The sequence below is a fragment of the Dasypus novemcinctus genome, chromosome 17 (assembly GCF_030445035.2).
Source record: "Dasypus novemcinctus isolate mDasNov1 chromosome 17, mDasNov1.1.hap2, whole genome shotgun sequence".
Lineage (NCBI taxonomy): Eukaryota > Metazoa > Chordata > Mammalia > Cingulata > Dasypodidae > Dasypus > Dasypus novemcinctus.
The window spans coordinates 28,300,327-28,317,304 of record NC_080689.1 but is presented as its reverse complement, the minus strand read 5'-3'; the positions used below and the strand labels follow the sequence as shown (position 1 = coordinate 28,317,304).

Here is a 16,978-nt window from a genome sequence, read left to right as displayed (position 1 = left end):
CGTTCATTCACTGAACTTTTTGCAGGTCTCACATATGTAATATTGCTAAAATCTTTAAAAACAAAGCTCCTGGTAAGGAACTATTATTGGGTCTCTGTTTTCATAAAGCTAAGCAAACCCACAGCCTGAAAGTTTTATGTGGAGGATCAGGTAGAAATTGGTTGTGCACTAAACATCTGAAAGGTGGAACTGCCAGCCTTAAAAGTGCTTTTGCAAAAAAGGCACAGCGGCAGCATCATGGGGTGGGGATTAGCCTGGCTCGAAGGATCTCTATATGCATATTTTTATCATCTATGTGTTGGGTGAAGCGGAGAACTGCCAGATAGCTTCTTTTCGACAGCTTGGAGTTACTGTTGGGAACAGATCCATGTAAGGAAGCGAAAGCCGAAAGGCACAGATAAGCAGAGATCCAGCTATGCAAACCATGTTTAGAGACACTTAAAGGACAAGCATCCCAGGTCCTTTCTTTCTGGTAAATTTGGAGAAGCCATCATACCGGGTCTTTTTTTCCCACCCAGCCCATGCGGACTGCCTGAGCAACCAAGGATTCACAAAGGTAGGTGCAGGGCTTTTGTGATGAAACTTTTCTACAAGATCATTCAAGAATATTCCCTCCCAAGCCCTTACGATTCTTAAGGAAAGCTGTCAGATAATATTTTGAAAAATAAAAAGAAAGATTTGGGCTGGGGTTTGTGACTAAGAGGTATTTAAAAGCTCTGTCTTCACAAGAGAAGTTAGATTGGCTACAGAGGGAAAGTGACAACACAGAATTGCTGCCCAATACAATTCTTCTATCCCCAGTCACTTACGATGGGGATTTTGTAGATGCAAGGGTCCCTAGATCTCGCTAGTAGCATTCTACAGGATTCTAATACTCACTGTGTATTTTAGGGTGGAGTAAGTGGGATTTGTCCTTTTCTTTGCTAACTTTTCCAAAGCCAGCATAAACTCACATGTGTGGCTTATGCTTCTGTAGACATAGGAAGAACTGCTTGTAAATGACTTTTTTTTTTTTGGCAACTAAAGTCATTTTTGTAGTGTTTCTCAGAAGACTGGACGTTGATACATCCTGTTCAAAGATTTTTGGGCTGTTTTCACAAATATGGGGTCTTGTGCAAGTTGAAATTGCTGAAACCAGCAATTTTCCTATCAAAGCCCCTAAAAATTTTGCTTAGTCCTTTTAAATTTTTTTTCCTTTTTGTTAATGACTGAAAACTTAAGAACTTGAGGATAAATTTTTCCAAGGATTAGTACAGTTTTGCCATCAGCGATGTCTGAGAATAGTAGATTTTGACAGAAAAACAAACTTGTGTATCTCTGGAATCCATGATAAAAGTATGAATGTGAGTACCAAAGCAACAGTACAAGATCTCTGTGAATTTACTGTATTTTCTAGGAAACTGGTTATCCCAGTCAAATGAAATCAATTGAACTTTGAAATGCTGCTCCAACTAATTACAAAAATGTAAAAATTGGATATTTAAGGTGTTGCTTTTTTTTTTTTAATAGTTAGCAAAGACTGTGAACAACTGCCAAATGCTCATAAAAGCCAAGGGAAAAATTTCAGGTCATAGCTATAAAATATGTATATTTTTCCATAACTGAATTAAAATATTTTTTGCATAAGATAATGGAATTCAAACACAAGATTTATCTTGTTTGAGAATAATGTATTTGCAATTCAAGTAAGATTTGAACTAACTATTTAGCTGTAAGCTCTAACTTTTATGATAGAGAATGAGAAGGAAAACAAGAAAAATTAAATGTGGTTTTCCTTTCCTCATGACAAAACATAACATGGAAAATGATTAATAAATAAGTGTAAGAAAAGAATAAAAATAGGCTATAATACTGACCAAAGACAGGTTCTTCAGATAAATTAGAAAGTTGGGAAAACCAATTTACTTAAGAGATAAAGATGAACTAGCGTTAGTTATGCAGTGATTTTTTTCCCAAGTGTAAATGTTCAATAACACCAAAAAAGTGGCAGAGAAAGAGGAAACATAGTTCTATTGCAATAGTAATAAATTATCATAATTGAATCATTATAATTAGAGTTCTAAAAAATAGTTTTGTTTTTTTTTCATCAAAGTATTATTTTACATTCACATTGACAACACATTAAACTAACAACAGAGTCAAACCTACCCTTTCTAAATCTCTGACGTATACTATTTTCCTTTGGTTAAAATGCTAATCTGTAACTGCAAGAGATGGGGAAGGGGGAAGAAAGAGAAGCCTATGCCTTCTTTTTCAAAACTGAAACAAGCTGTCATAACTTTAAAGTAGAACGGTCTACGAAAGGATGGTTTGAAAATACTTAATTAAACACTACATACCAGCCAGCTTTCCAAAAGGAGTTCTTGCAATTTTCAATATGTAAAATGTTCATATAAATTATGCCACTTACTAGTATTTGTGAACAGATGCAATGCATGCGTGACATCATCTGCTGTTTTCTCATTTGCTTACTGCCAAGAACATTTCAAGTGTGCACTCCTCATGAGAAATGTCTGCTCCTGTTTTTCTTCAGTAAACAAATTTACAAAGAGTAATCTAAGTAATAGAGAGTGACTTACTGCTATTTTTATATATAGTATGTCAACATTTATGGAAGAAAATTAGTGACAAACATAGTCAAACTACTTGTCCATTTCACTTGCAATTTCTTAAACATTCAATGACTATATATGTAGAAAATCTTGAGGAGATCATATTTTGAGAAGAGAGATGGAAGAGTTGAGAGTCTAATATGGAAAAAAGAACTTATTTATGTATGGTATAGTCAGTTAAGGCATGAGGCAAATTCATGGTGGGCAAGTATGATTTTTTAAAAAGTTGAAATTCATCCAAAAAGCATAGAATGCAGGTTTGAGTCTTCTGTCGGAATGATGAGGCCAGCCTGGAAGGCTGTTGGGCTTTTCTGTTGTACTACAGGAGGAACTGGTGCTTTTCAGGGCTTTGATAAGAAAGAATATTCCTGAGTATTGGAAGAACACATATATGAAAGAAAGAGTGAGGATTTGCTTTTTCAGAAGCATGGAAAACTTTGTGCCACAAGTAAGGAAAATTAAGAAAAGTCTAGGTCATTAAGATTCAAGGAAAACATAGCATTGGTTATTCTTAAAAAAAAAAAAAAAAACTCCTTGGGAACCTTAAACAAAATGAAATTTACTTAGGTGATTAAAAACTGTAGGACTTTGAAAGATCCCAGGCAGAACACTGAAAATTTCAAGAACTTTAAAAATGACAGAAGGCATGAGACTGGCAGAAGGCACTGGTAGGGAATTTGAAGACCAGAGAAGGTATATGTTTTCTCCAATGTCAAGTAAAGGAAGGTAGATGTTCTCCAGAATCTATATCCCTTGGTAGTCTCTTTAGAATGGATGTGCTCACATTGCATGGCTTTCAATTTCTTCATCTCAAAGTTATATCATATTTTCAGGTTCAGAGAAAGGTACTAGAATGAAATTTCATACCACAGAATTTTTGAAGGGAGTTTTAAGGTATTTAAAATAATATGAGGAGAACAATTTCACGCAATACTTAGTGCTGCTAAGGAGAAAATGGCCTTTCCTACCCCATTGATTTCTTCCCCAGGGTTGAGCTGCAGTTGTCAACTCTGACTGCATACTAGAATCACTTAGTGGGACTGAGAAATACTGATACCCACTGGGCAATGCTGATAAACTAAATATGCTGGTGGAATCCAGGCAAGGGTAGTTTATTTTTAAAATCCACCCCAAGAAATTCTAAGGTACAGTAAGGATTGAGAGCCACTACCTTGCAGCAAAAATAATAACAAACTCTTATTTAATCTAATGAATTTCAAAAAGGGGAACTAGCAGAAATACAGGTGAAGATAAAAATGTATTCTTTTTCTAGAAAGATAATTTCTTTGGAAGTTTTACTGATGTTGTCTTTGCTGACAGGGAATTCCTATTTAACAGGTCGAGCAATTTGAAAGTTTTCTCTATAATAAAGGATTGATTTTGATTTACATTACATCTCTCAGACTGCTTAGCCTAAATCCTATGTGGATGCTACCCACAATTATTGAAGGACATAAAATATGTATTTATGACATTGTATTTCTTAACTATCACTGCTAAATGCAATTTTATATTGTTTTAGCACACATCAAATAATCATCATGCAAGGGCATATGAATTTTGGGTAGCAACAGTTTTCCAAGGAAACTATGCATTCTTTTGTTTTTTGCCTTTATAATAAATGTCAAGAACTTTGACGAATGTGTGATTTTATGAAAGTGATATGTTAATTTATCACATATCAAAAGTATATAAATAAAAAATGAACACTGGCCATAATAGTAGGAGGATAGGCAGGTTCCAGGACAGACTCTTTACGTGTAAGTGAGAGCTGAAGACCAAACTCGCAGAACCCTACAAAGAAGGTTTCAGGCTGAGCTCTGATAGAGACAAAATACATAGTCCTGTCGATTTCAGCTCAGGGCCCAGATTATTCAAACCACTTGGCAGAGTGGTGAGTGCTGAGTTTGGTTGGAATCAGACGGCTTATGTTTCTTTTCGGCTTTTCAATGTATTGATGGCAGTGAGACTTTGGACAAGTGACCTAACCTCCATAAGCCTCCAATTTCTTCTATGTAAAATGTGGACCATCACAGGAACGACCATTGTTGAAGGGGTTAAGTGGCATAATGCAAAGAGTTTGGCATCATGATCAATAAATGGTAGTGCCATTGTTATATGCTGTACTAAAATCAAATACATTTTTCTTAAGAAACTGATTTCCCTGTCACTAAACTGTTAAACTGAAGAATGATCACATTTCAAGGAAAGTATGGATGGGATTCTTAGAGCCTTTCAGCTCTAACTTTCTGACATCAGCTCAGCACTAATGCTGAACATCTGGGAGATATGGTTAAATACTTTTAAACTGGCTGATTATGCATTCTACTCCTATTCTAAATCATGCCATGAAGTGAGTCCAGAAGTTGTCATTTTGGATATGAAAAATAAATACAAACATATATTAATTCATGATTATTAAGACACACACATGCAAAATATATTTTTAAAATGAAGCCATACCATATTAGAAGTGAGGGGGGAAATTTACAAGAAATACCTTAAATCATTTTCTGAACAAGGTAAACAAGATACTGCAGTAGAGGAATCCACTGAATATTTACTCTATTCAAAGCAACATATTAGTTTCCAATTAATAACAATAATAATAGTGTGCAACAATATTAATAACTCTAGTCCCTTAAACTGTCCAGAAGCTTGCCCTCTGAAAAACAAGATGCAGCCATACCTGAAACTACATTATGAAACATTACCAATTATAAACTATTGCTGAATTTAATAAAATTTTAACTAAAATTATTTTTAAATCATATTGAATTTTACTAGTACTTTACAGCTATGGATAAAGTACATTCTATGGAATCAGAAGTCTTTTGTTGGTTAAAACCTGAGTTCTAGATGCAAACAAACCTGTGTTTGAATCCCAACAATGTCAATTACTGCCATGCTAAGAAAATTATCAAAAAATTATCTTGACATGTGTTGAGCTCTCACTATGTCCCAAGCACACTTCTAAGCAAGTTTCATGTGTTAACTTACTAATTCTCACAACTGCCCTATGAGGTAGTTGCTATGATTTGACATACAGGCAAAGTGAGGGACAGAGGGGTTAAGTTACATGCCCAAGCTAAGAGTCAGAGGTGGAAAAATTTGAAATCTTTGCTTTGCAACTGTGTACACTGTCTCACAAATGTTTTCTGGCCTTTTTGAATTGGAAACAATTCATATACTTTCATGGTGAGACAAGCAAAATTAATGTATGAAAAATGTTCAGTATAGTGTCTAGCAAGAAGTATAAAAAGACATATTATTCTTCTCAGATTACTATCCATTCAACTGTTAATGTGTTTAATGAATCAGCAAATCATTTAAAATAGTGTTTCTTTGTGCCAACTTTAAAAAAAAATAGCATTCATTGTTGAGTCACCATTTGTCAGAGACAGAGGCTAAATTATTTTGTGACCATATTCTATGTTTGTATCCTCTCTGCCTACATAGTACTTATGTTTCCAGAAATGTACATCCCTCACTGATTATTCACTATTACATTGCAAAAAGAATTTGGAGAAAAATGAAAAAAATTAGAGAAGAACCATAGAAATGAAAGATTGTATTCAAGAATCCACCTCACAATTAGCATTTAAAATCCAAATCATGAATCTACAATGGAGAACAAAAAGTCCACTTGAAGTTCAACTTGTATTTTAGATCAGGCTTATAATCATAGACCTTTTGGTAATTCAACATAAAATTTTTACCAACATTGTAGTGTTTTGTATTCAGTTTTATAAAAATTACAATGACATATATTTTAACTATAACAATACAAATTGTAGAAAAGGTGATTGCTTTTTTTCAAAGAGAAATTGGTGAAAATTTACCTCTTTACTCACCATACTTTACCATCCATGTGTAGAGGAATAGATATCAAGTCCACATCTAACAATCTATTTTTACGTCTTCCTCACATTTAAGGTCATTTATTATAAATTTTATTTTCCCTTAAAAAGATAAACATTTACTAAGATGCATGCAGGGGAGAGGGAAAGCAAAGAATATAATTAGAGACTTAAGTAAAATCTGGGTTTCTTTCAGGTCCAATAAATGTATAGGCTATTTTTGTTTTGTTTTTCATTTTTAACTGAGCTGGCAATGGTAAACAAACATTAATTTATTAAATTATATCATGCACATTCATAGGCAATTCAAACATTGAAAAACAAAACAAAAACACATTATGAATGGATAAACAAATTGTGGTGTGCGCACATGATGGAATGTTATGCAGTGGTAAGAAGAAATGAAGTCATAAAGCATATGACAATATGGATGAACATGGAGGACATTTTGTTGAATGACAAGCCAGACACAAAAGGACAAATATTGTATTGTTGCCCTATTATGAACTAAATATATTATGTAAACTCAGGGAATTAATAATTAGAATATAGGTCATCAGAAAATAGAATGAGGTTAGAGAATGGAAAGCTGATGGTTAATCTGTGCAATATTAGTTAAAAGGTTGTTTGTATATCTTTGGAAATGAAATGTTGAGAGCACACCATGCTGTTTGTAACTAGCGAATTGTTACATGGGTATGACAATTGTTGAAAAGGAAAGCCTAAGGACATTTATATCACTAAACAAAAAGATAAAAAAAGTAACTTGGAACTGTATAACACAGTGAAACCTCATATAAAATATGAATATGGGTGATATATATGACTATGATATGATATATGATATATATATATATATGACTGTTTTTTACAAAATATAAATACAAATAAACTAGAGAAAAGGAAATAGAATAGCAACTATGTATGGCAAGGGAAGCATAGAGAGATTGAGAGGTGATGAGTCTTGTTTGGTTGGTTGGTTTTTGTTTTTTAGTATTGTTATTTTTGCTGGAATAATGAAGATGCTCTAAGGATGACTGGAGTGATGAGGGCAGCCATGTGATTGTACTGAATACCACTGATTGTATACTTTGGATGGATTTTTGCTTTATTAATAGGTATCAATAAAATTGGTTTGATGAAGAAACACATTATGCTAAACTCTAAGCACCCAAAGTTGCATTATAAAGAAACTAAAGTTAAGCAAAATTTATATACTTAGCATATATCAATATGCGTGCCCAAATCCAAGTCTAAAAATATCAAAGGTGAAGATCCATGCTCATTTGGGGAACATAGATTAAATAAACAACTAATATAGATAATATGTGTCCCAAAGTTCACTTTTTCTCTGCAAAACTCCATTTGGGTCTAGTTAAAACAAAACATATCCAAGTTACTGAATAATTTGATCTCTTTTTCAAGGGAATACCCAAAAACTATTTATTAAATTGACTTGAAAAGTTCACATAGGACATAACCTTCCAAACCACATCTTCGAAAGTGTAGTCTGAAAAAGACGTGTTCTTCCATAAAGGATTCCACGGTCAAAAGAAGTTAATGAAAAAGAGCATGAACTACATCCCCATTTCAGATATTCAGAAGGTATACTAACATCCCTAGCTCTGAGAAATTCTGCAGAAAGGTAATCTGGGTATGAGCTCTCTGTCATGTTAAGCTATGGTTTAGAGTCCAGAGGATTCACTGTCCTCCCTAACCTCTCAGCATCCATGTTGAAAAGAAGGAACTTTGTTCTGAAGGCAGTAGCAAGGTAGCAGAAGGTAAGGGGGGCCATTGAAGAGTTTTAACCAGTGGTATAATCAGATGTGTGGCATTTTCCTGAATTTTGTAACTCTATTACCCTATTTCCTATACAAAGTATTTAATGTTTGATTAATAAATGAGTAAGTGAATATTCTTTACTCACTCTAAGTAACATTTATCATTCAAAATCATAGAAAAGTATTTGTCTATTCTAACAAAATGCAAACATGTGCTAAGAAGATACAAAAATAATTTGAAATGTTTGCTTCATTCTTATTATAAGACCCAATGGGATAAAGCATGCAATATGTTTAGATTCTATCACTTAGTTACTCAATGAATATTAGCTGTCATTATTCAATCAGCAAACATTTATTGAGCATCTACTATATTCTAAATACTGAACTTTGGTGAATAAAATGATGACAAAGACCCTTACCCTCAAATAATTTGTTAATGAAGGTCTAGAAAATAGTTAAAGCAGAGAACAATTCCAGAAGATGATATCAATACAAAAGCCTGGAAAGGAAGGTGGTAGTGAGGCTAAAACACCTGCGCTTCTTCAGTGGAGAAGATGAAAGATGTGATAAAATGGTCCTGGGGGAGGGTGGGGGGTAGTGGGAAGCATGTGGCAATGGGTGGGATTTTTCTAAAGAATTTTAGAAATGACAGTGAGTTCAATAGTATGAGATTTATTTCTAGGGTTATATTCACCTTGTCTGTTTGCCTTTCTATCTATATGCATTGGCATAGGATGGACACATCTGATACTGTGTGTTTTCCACAATGTCTTATGACTTGGGATATCACTATTCAAAATGGCAGTTGTTTTAGTTTGCTAAGTTGCTCAAAGCAGATACCATAAAATGGGTTGGTTTTTAACAATGGGAATTTATTAGCTTACAGTTGAGGCTGTGAGAATGTCCAAATCAAGGTGTCATCAAGGCAATGCTTTCATCCCTAAGACTAACTGCTGGCAATCCTAGATGCTTCTGTCACATGGCAAGGCACATGGTAGTGTCTGCTGGTATCTCCCTTCCCATCCAGGTTTCATTGGTTTCTACTTCTTGTTTTCCTGGCTTTCTCTCTCTCTCTCCGTATTCATCCCATTTATAAAGGACTTCAGTTAGAGGACTAAGAGCCACCCTGGGCCATGCCTTAACTGAAATAACGTCATCAAAAGACCCTACTAAAAATAGGTTTACACCCACAGGAATGGATTAGCTTTAAGAACACAATTTTCTGGGGTACATACATTTTCAAGCCACACAAAATCCTTTATTATCATAAACATGGAAGAAATCATACCTATGAACAATTATAAAATTGTGCATCAGCTGATACATATTGTCTCAACTTTATTTCTAGGACTTATGTCAAAGATAATCCAAGCATTTCGATTTTTAGCTTCAGTTTGTTCATTTGTAAATTAACAATGATAATACAGGTTTATCTACATTTGGGGAAGTGTGCCAAAATGAGATATTGGATGAGAAAGCATAGAAACATGGCACGTGGCAAAAATCTGACCTTCAATTCCTTACAAATACATTAGGATGAAGACAAAAACAAAAGTCCATATAACTAAAAGAAACCTTACAGGTTAAATGCATGAGTCATCATAAGGCAGTCAGGTCCATTTGTTTTTAGAATTTGGCCAAATAGTTCAAATATTTGTTTGCAGTGATTGCAGAGGCCTGCAGGGGGAAGAAGGCACATATATTCTGGTAGAGCATGTCTGACACTAAATTTCTCAGTTACAATAATGTCTGGAAAGGGAAAAAGTATCAAGCTCAAAAAAATAAGGTCAGGGGAGAGAAAATGAAGAAGGGTATAACTTATTATAGAGATGAATATTGTTACTGAGTGGTTCTATATTAACATAGATAATATGGTAGAAAGTACTAGATTGTGATGGGTGAAGAATTGGGTTCCGAATTTTCTGGATCTGAGATTCTTCGATCAGAAAATAAAAGTTTGAATGAGAAGACTTTCTAAGATGCCTCAGAACTTGTTATTTTTTTATGAGGGAGAAACAGATAATGTTTTGAAATATTGTTTTTATTTAACAAAAATATCTTTTGTGGGTTTTTTTTTTGTCTTTGGACCTTACACCTTCAAAATAGAAATTTATATGCTTTAGCATTGGACTTTGTATTTTCACATTCTTATATTGAAGGAACATAACTTTAGTAGTAGGAGGTACTGTGAATAGAAGGACTTTCAAATCCAAATTTGAGAAAATATTGCTTACTAATTCTTCATTGTACCAGAATTGTAGATCTTTTTCTGTATCTAATGCAAATTCAGGCATTTCTCTATACTATGATTAACATCAATGCCCATATGTTCCAATTAGATATCGAGCATCACAACATTTTACTGTGCTTTATAATTTTTGCTTCTTTTCATTTATGTTATTAATAACTTATATTCATTATTTTTGCCAAGCTAATACCAAAAGTCCTCCATTTTGAGTCCCTTATCATCTGAATAGGTAATTGTGAATCCACTACCCCTTTCTACTCCCCCTTTCCACACAAATCATTTCAAAATATTAGTGTTATATTCCACATTGCATCTTCAGCATATATATAGAATTCTTCATTTATTTGCTTCAGTAAGTACCTAGAAATTTTTTAGAATGCCAGATATCTATTAGGTTCTAATCAAACTTGAATAAATTAATAAAATTATATTTATACATCTTATATATTAGTGGATTATTTGGAGAAACAATCAGAGCATATGAAATTAAGAATAAATTAAGTGCTGAAAACTTCATGACAAAAATATTCTTTGCTCTTTACCTTCTGAAATAACTAAAGTTTCTCTTTAGAATCCATAGCAATAATCAAAGGTTAAAACAGTAACAATAAAAACAACTATTTCTTTGTCCTTCCAATGAGCTACATGTTTTAAAGTCAAGTACATGGCATTTGCCCTCATAAATATATGATTGCATATTCCACGTTATTGATGCTCTTTGGGTGGGGCATATTTTCCTGGAGTAGGTAAAATATCCACACAATTTCATCAGTTTCTTGGTGGAAGAAAAACACATCCCTATTTAATGTCATCACAGTTCTCATGAATGTCTCTTGATAGGGGAGGGGAAAAAAGAGATTTCTTCTTTCTGTGTGTGTAATAGAGATTAAGTGGCAGAACATAAGAATGTTAGAAGTGTCTCATCATCACTTATGAGCTCCGTCACTTCACACTGGGCTGTAAAATCTGAGGAATAGCTTTTCAATAAGGTGATACAGTACTGACTCCTTGGGGATTCGGAAAAGTGTTTTATTGGCTAAAGTTCTAGGATTGTTCCTGGGGGTGAATCCTGCAGAAGTACCTTCTGGTTCTTTCCTACGCTTAGAGATCCGGCCCTTTGCAGGTTGTCAGGAAGGACATTAATGGCTCTTGTCTGGGCTGAGGACTGAATCTGCCTGCAGTGGGTGGAAGGGCTGGGTCTGCTCTTTGGTCCTCAAGTTGTCTCCCACCCTCTCTCCTTTTCCAATCTACTCATTCTTATTCCAAAGTGAAACAGAGTCTCTACCCCTCTTTCCTTGCTCATGATATGTCACAGTCCATCAGTGTAGAAATAAAAAGCTCCTCTGGAATCTTAAAAGTGATGCTGAATGTCAGGGAAGTGAGGAGTGCCGTTGCAGCTGGTGAAAAGGCATAGAACCATGGCCCTGGGAAGAAGAGCAGCTCCTCTCACTCTCCTCTGGCTCGCACCTGCTTGGCAAGGAGCCCACTTCTGATCCTGCATCTAGGCTATAGGCCATGCTCACCCTAACACAAACAAGTTCTGGCGCGTATATAGTTCCTTTTGCAAGGCTCGCGTAACCCCACGTAGGCACAGCAAAATTTGAGGCACTTATTACCTTGTTTTCCAGAGGGTCAAACTCAGCAGACAGACCCGACTCCTGACTCTTTCTCTATCCTAAATCACCAGCAAACTCTTGCTTTCTTCAGTCCTGTAAGCCTCCATAGCCTGTCTGTAAAGTAGGGACTCTGATAATCTCCTGGGGTTGGTGTAACATTTACATGAGATGTTGTTTGTAAAGCACGTAATGCTGTGCCTGACATGGAGTGAGCACTCGATAAATGACAGTCATGATTATTAGAGTATCATTCCAACAGTTGTGATTATTTTGTGGGGCTTTCACCCAGATCTTCCACTCATCCATTTCCAACCCAACATTCTTTCCTTTAAGAGAGACTTAGTGTCACAAAGCTTTGTAGTCAACCTCACAAAACTCTCACCGCAGATGGAAGACTGTTGCATAGTTCTACTGAACTATTACAATGAGTAGATATTCTGTGACCATTTTAAGAACTATAAGAGATGAGCACAATCCTACAAAACCTCAGTCAAGTAAAGGAATCCTATTTTAAGTAATATTAAAATGGCAGGAGGAAAGGAACTAGTATGCACTTCAGTTAACCTCTGAAAGTAAAGATGACCTAGGGTGGAGTAAATCAAAATATGAATTAGGAGATTCATGCCCTAGTACAAAAAAACTTTGGTTTTTCTTCTCCATTTTTTTGCTCACTTTACTTAAAAAACAAAAAGAAACAAAACACAGTTGGTTTTATTTAAAAGTGTAGTGTTAATATGAGACTTCCCTTTTAAGAGTTAAAAGGGAACATGCTCATATTTTCCATGTGCTGAATAAGCTCTTTAAAAAAATGCAGGAGAGCTGCTTGGGACTCCTGTTTCAAGAGCATATGCCTGCATTTCTATGAAATAAGATGGTCACAGTAGATCTTGACAGCAAATTAATGGACCTGATTTTCCTAAATTTCATCTCATTATAATTCCTTAACATTTATATTTTTCACCAACTTTCTCAGTGAACTCAGAGGAAAAATGAAAGTGTTCACTTTCTTTTGGTTTATTTTTTTTTCTGTCCACAGAAGGTGTCCCCCTTGTGGCAACAGCAAAAACTGGACTGGCGTTGCATCTAATCTTGTAATATTTTCTACATATGCAAAGACCTTTAGTTTTCTGTTTTTCTACCCTTTAATAGTGCTTGTTTCTAAAAGGGTCTATTTTTGTTCAAATACTCATTCCTATCTGGAAGTTAATGCTAAACTCAAAGCCAGATATGCAGTCAGCTGGCTTTAAACTTTTTAACCTCACTTATTTTTTATTCTCCATCCCTGGGACTGGTCGTATCGTTTTTCCATGAAGTAGTATCAGAGATTAGGATGGTGTTAGCTGTCCATTAACAATTTACTTACTGGAGCATGAAAAAGTGCTTAAGCACAAGTGTCTGTTTCAATGCCACGGCTGACCATGAAGCCTGCTCAATTATGCAACCAGCCCTGCCTCTTTAGCAGCCATGGGAAAACCAGCCTGAGTCAGCAGGCTCCGCAGTAGACCTCTTTCACTCCTGATCCCCTCTCCTTGGAGTCAGAATAAACACAAAAGTAGTGAGAGTTGGCAGTTTTGCTTAATTTTTAAGGAAGTATCTCAACTGAACTGCTGGTTTTCTGTTTTAAGTAGGAATTAACTATTTTTCCTCTGTTTAAAATGTCAATATATCCAGCTATCATTTCCAAAACTTCAGGGATAGTAAAAGTTCCACATGTTGCTTTTCTTCTGGAAAAATAAGGTGATTAAAAGCTCTGAGAAATTAATTTTATAAAGAAAGTTCAAACTAGATTCTAGCTTATTTGGAGAATTAAAAACACAAAGAAATATGAAATATTCACTCTAGTTAGCTATCTTCTGCAATACAATTTCTAGGACACTTGGAAAAAATGCAGGTTATTAATCTAAAGTGTTGTAAATCATCAAACATCAAGAAGAGAATATCTGATTAATGGTAAATCAGTGTTTTAATAGTACGGATTTCCATATCTTACCTCTTTTACCTCAAATGCCACTTCCTCAGGGAGGTCTGAGCATTTGTTTTTCACCTTGGCAACTCCATAGCCTGGTAAGTTTCCTAATACAGTACATGCTGTTGATAGAATAATTGAAGAAGTAAAGTGGATTATAATAATAATAATACTTGATTTATTTACAGCATCTCCTTTTCAAAAAAGATGTAATGAAACTCTCATTGAAGTGTATATTATATACACTATGTTAGGATGATACTCACAGGAATCCTCATTAACATGGTGTTCTTGGACATATTTTCCATTTCCTACATATTCTTTTTCACTTTTACTCATTTGTTATTACCCTGTGTGTTTTCCAAAAATGTAACAATTTTTAAAATCATACATAGAGTGACACATGATATAAAACACACTGTGGAATATCAGGATTATTTGTTAGAAAGAGGACTATCCTATACCTAATTGACTAATAGCTCAATTACATTTCAGGGGACATAATCTGATTAGACATCCAGGTCCTGAGACATGTTAAAGTAGGTTCCACTGTATTTGATGCTGAGCCTGAAGCAGGGGACATCAATTTTCTCTTTCGCAGTCTGTATCATTTCTCTTGTATAGTGGGTATATCTTTCTGGCAGACAGGTTGAATACGTTGGTTGATCTTTTGTTTAAAATCTATAACCTGAACAATTCTATTTTTTGTTTCACTAGCCTTTCAAGGTGAACGAAGTGGAGCAGAATTTAGATCAATCCAAAGCAGTGGTTGATTGGTTCATTAAGGTTGACATGTGTGGAAGGAAGTGACTTGATAAAATATCACTGTGCCTCAGCCAGTTATTGGGTTATTCATTTTTTTCCTGTGGCATCAGGGCAGTCTAATTTTTGAAAATAGTGCTTTTATCATGCCCTAGGATCTTAGGATAAATTGCCAGTGAGTTAATATAATATTGACTCTTGGGGTCATTGTTTAGCTCATATAAGGCATATATATTCCACTGTCCAAAGCATTAATTTGATTGTTTATCTTAAGTTCATTTTGAACACTATATTTTAAAATAACTTTTTTTTAAAATGACCAACAAAGCAAAACACCTGGGAAGTATATTCAGTTAGGAATAGGTGGCAGAACCATGAACGTTTAAATTCCTTTGAGAATGCACAAGAGCCTTTTTCCAAAATAGAAAACCCTATCATAAGAAAGGTAAGGGTTTTGTTCAGAGGACATCACCACACCTGAAGGGTATGAAAGAGGTTAGGATGACATAAAGGAGAAAAATTTCCAACAATTTGCGAGGTACAACAAAGATATGGGCTTCCTTGCAAAGAAGTGAGTTTCTTGAGGGTCACCAAAACCATTCAAAGAATGCTCAGATAACTAATTTTAAGGTGTTATGAAAGAAAATCCTTTTTTAAATAAAAGAATTTGAATTCTAAGGGTCAATCCAACTCAAATAATTTAGAATTCTATGATTTGCTTGCAAGTAGCAAGTTATTAAAGGAATAAAAGATTCAGAAAATAAGTTCAAATTTACATATAATGGGTTTTAACAAATACTTGACTGAAATAAGGAGAAGTATTCATAAAAGTCCTGCAATATATGTCAGCAATCTCATATGAGGGAGAATACAAATTTAGCCAAGAAAAATGGCCCCAAATCAAACACTATGGTTATTTCATAATTTGCACAGTCAAGGGGAGCAGGTGCCCAGCTACTATTTATTAATTTCATTCATTCATTGGGCCCCTCATATGGGCCAAGCAATATGTAGGGATTACCTACTTTGTATAAGGTACTATGCTAGATCCTGGGGACACTACCATGAACATTCTCTGCCCTTCACAAGTTTACACTTTAGTTACATCTCTAGATAGTAAACACAAATTGCAATTTAATCTATTACAGTTATGATAAGTGCAATTGCTAAAAGTATAGGGCGTGTAACAGTGGACCCAATCTGCTCTGAATAATCAAGGGACATTTTCTTAAGGAGAGACATTTGAAATCAACTCTGAAGTATGGGGAGAAAATATCCAACAAATTTTAAAGCTTGCATGGAATGACTATAATAGTTCTGTACCAACAAAATGAAAATACGGAAATATAGATAACATAAAAGCATATAATACCTTGTGGAGACACATTAAATATGTATACAATATTTTAAGAGTCACATGTTATATATAATATTTCATCATATATAACCTTTTTTAAAATATAGAAATTATCAAGAAAGGTATTTATGGTAGAGATATATGCCCTGCAGATGCAGAATTATATTTAGCAAAATTTGGCATGAATATTAGTTAAAACACTCTTAAAACCCCTTCTATCTCTAAAAGTACCATATCTATGAGAATACCAAAAATCCAGTTGACTAGGAAAATATCAAAAATAGTTAGACATGAATCATTAGCATTGAAAATAGGAGCAATGGTTATAGAATTGAGGCTTATTTTGATTCCACATTGTAGCACACTTAACAGGACTCCAATAATTCTTAAAAAATGTATTCCTTCTCTAACATGCTAATTATTTATTTAAAAAACAAATTTTCTCTTTTCTGAAAGGTAGTTGTAGCAGTTTGATATGGTTATGAATTCTAAAAATAGATATTGAATTATGTTTATAATCTGGTCTGTACCTAGGCGTGACTGAGTTATGATTAGGGCTTTGATTGGACCACATCTTTAGGGCATTGAGTCCCTCCCCTTGGTGGGTGGGGACTCACAGATAAAAGACATGGCAAAGAACAGAATTGGAGTTTTGATGTTGGAGTTTGATGCTGAAGTCTTAAGCTGTAGCCCTGGGGAGAGAGACAGAGTCATTTGCCTGATCGTCTACAACGGACCTTGTGGAGAAAGCAAGGAAACTGAGCCCAGAGGAA

At 34.6% G+C, this 16,978-nt stretch overlaps 1 protein-coding gene across 8 annotated transcripts in view; it reads left to right on the top strand.

The window, feature by feature from the left end:
- Positions 1 to 391: 391 nt before the first annotated feature.
- Positions 392 to 16,978, top strand: part of SLC8A1 (solute carrier family 8 member A1) — a 391,565-nt gene continuing 374,978 nt past the window's right edge. For 3 of the 8 annotated variants that reach the window (XM_058278458.2, XM_058278455.2, XM_058278453.2), the window contains exon 1: positions 392 to 556. The gene's annotated coding sequence lies outside the window, so the exon portion shown is untranslated. The remainder of the gene's footprint in view (positions 557 to 16,978) is intronic. The other 5 variants (XM_058278448.2, XM_058278451.2, XM_058278445.2 and 2 more) reach the window with 2 other exon arrangements.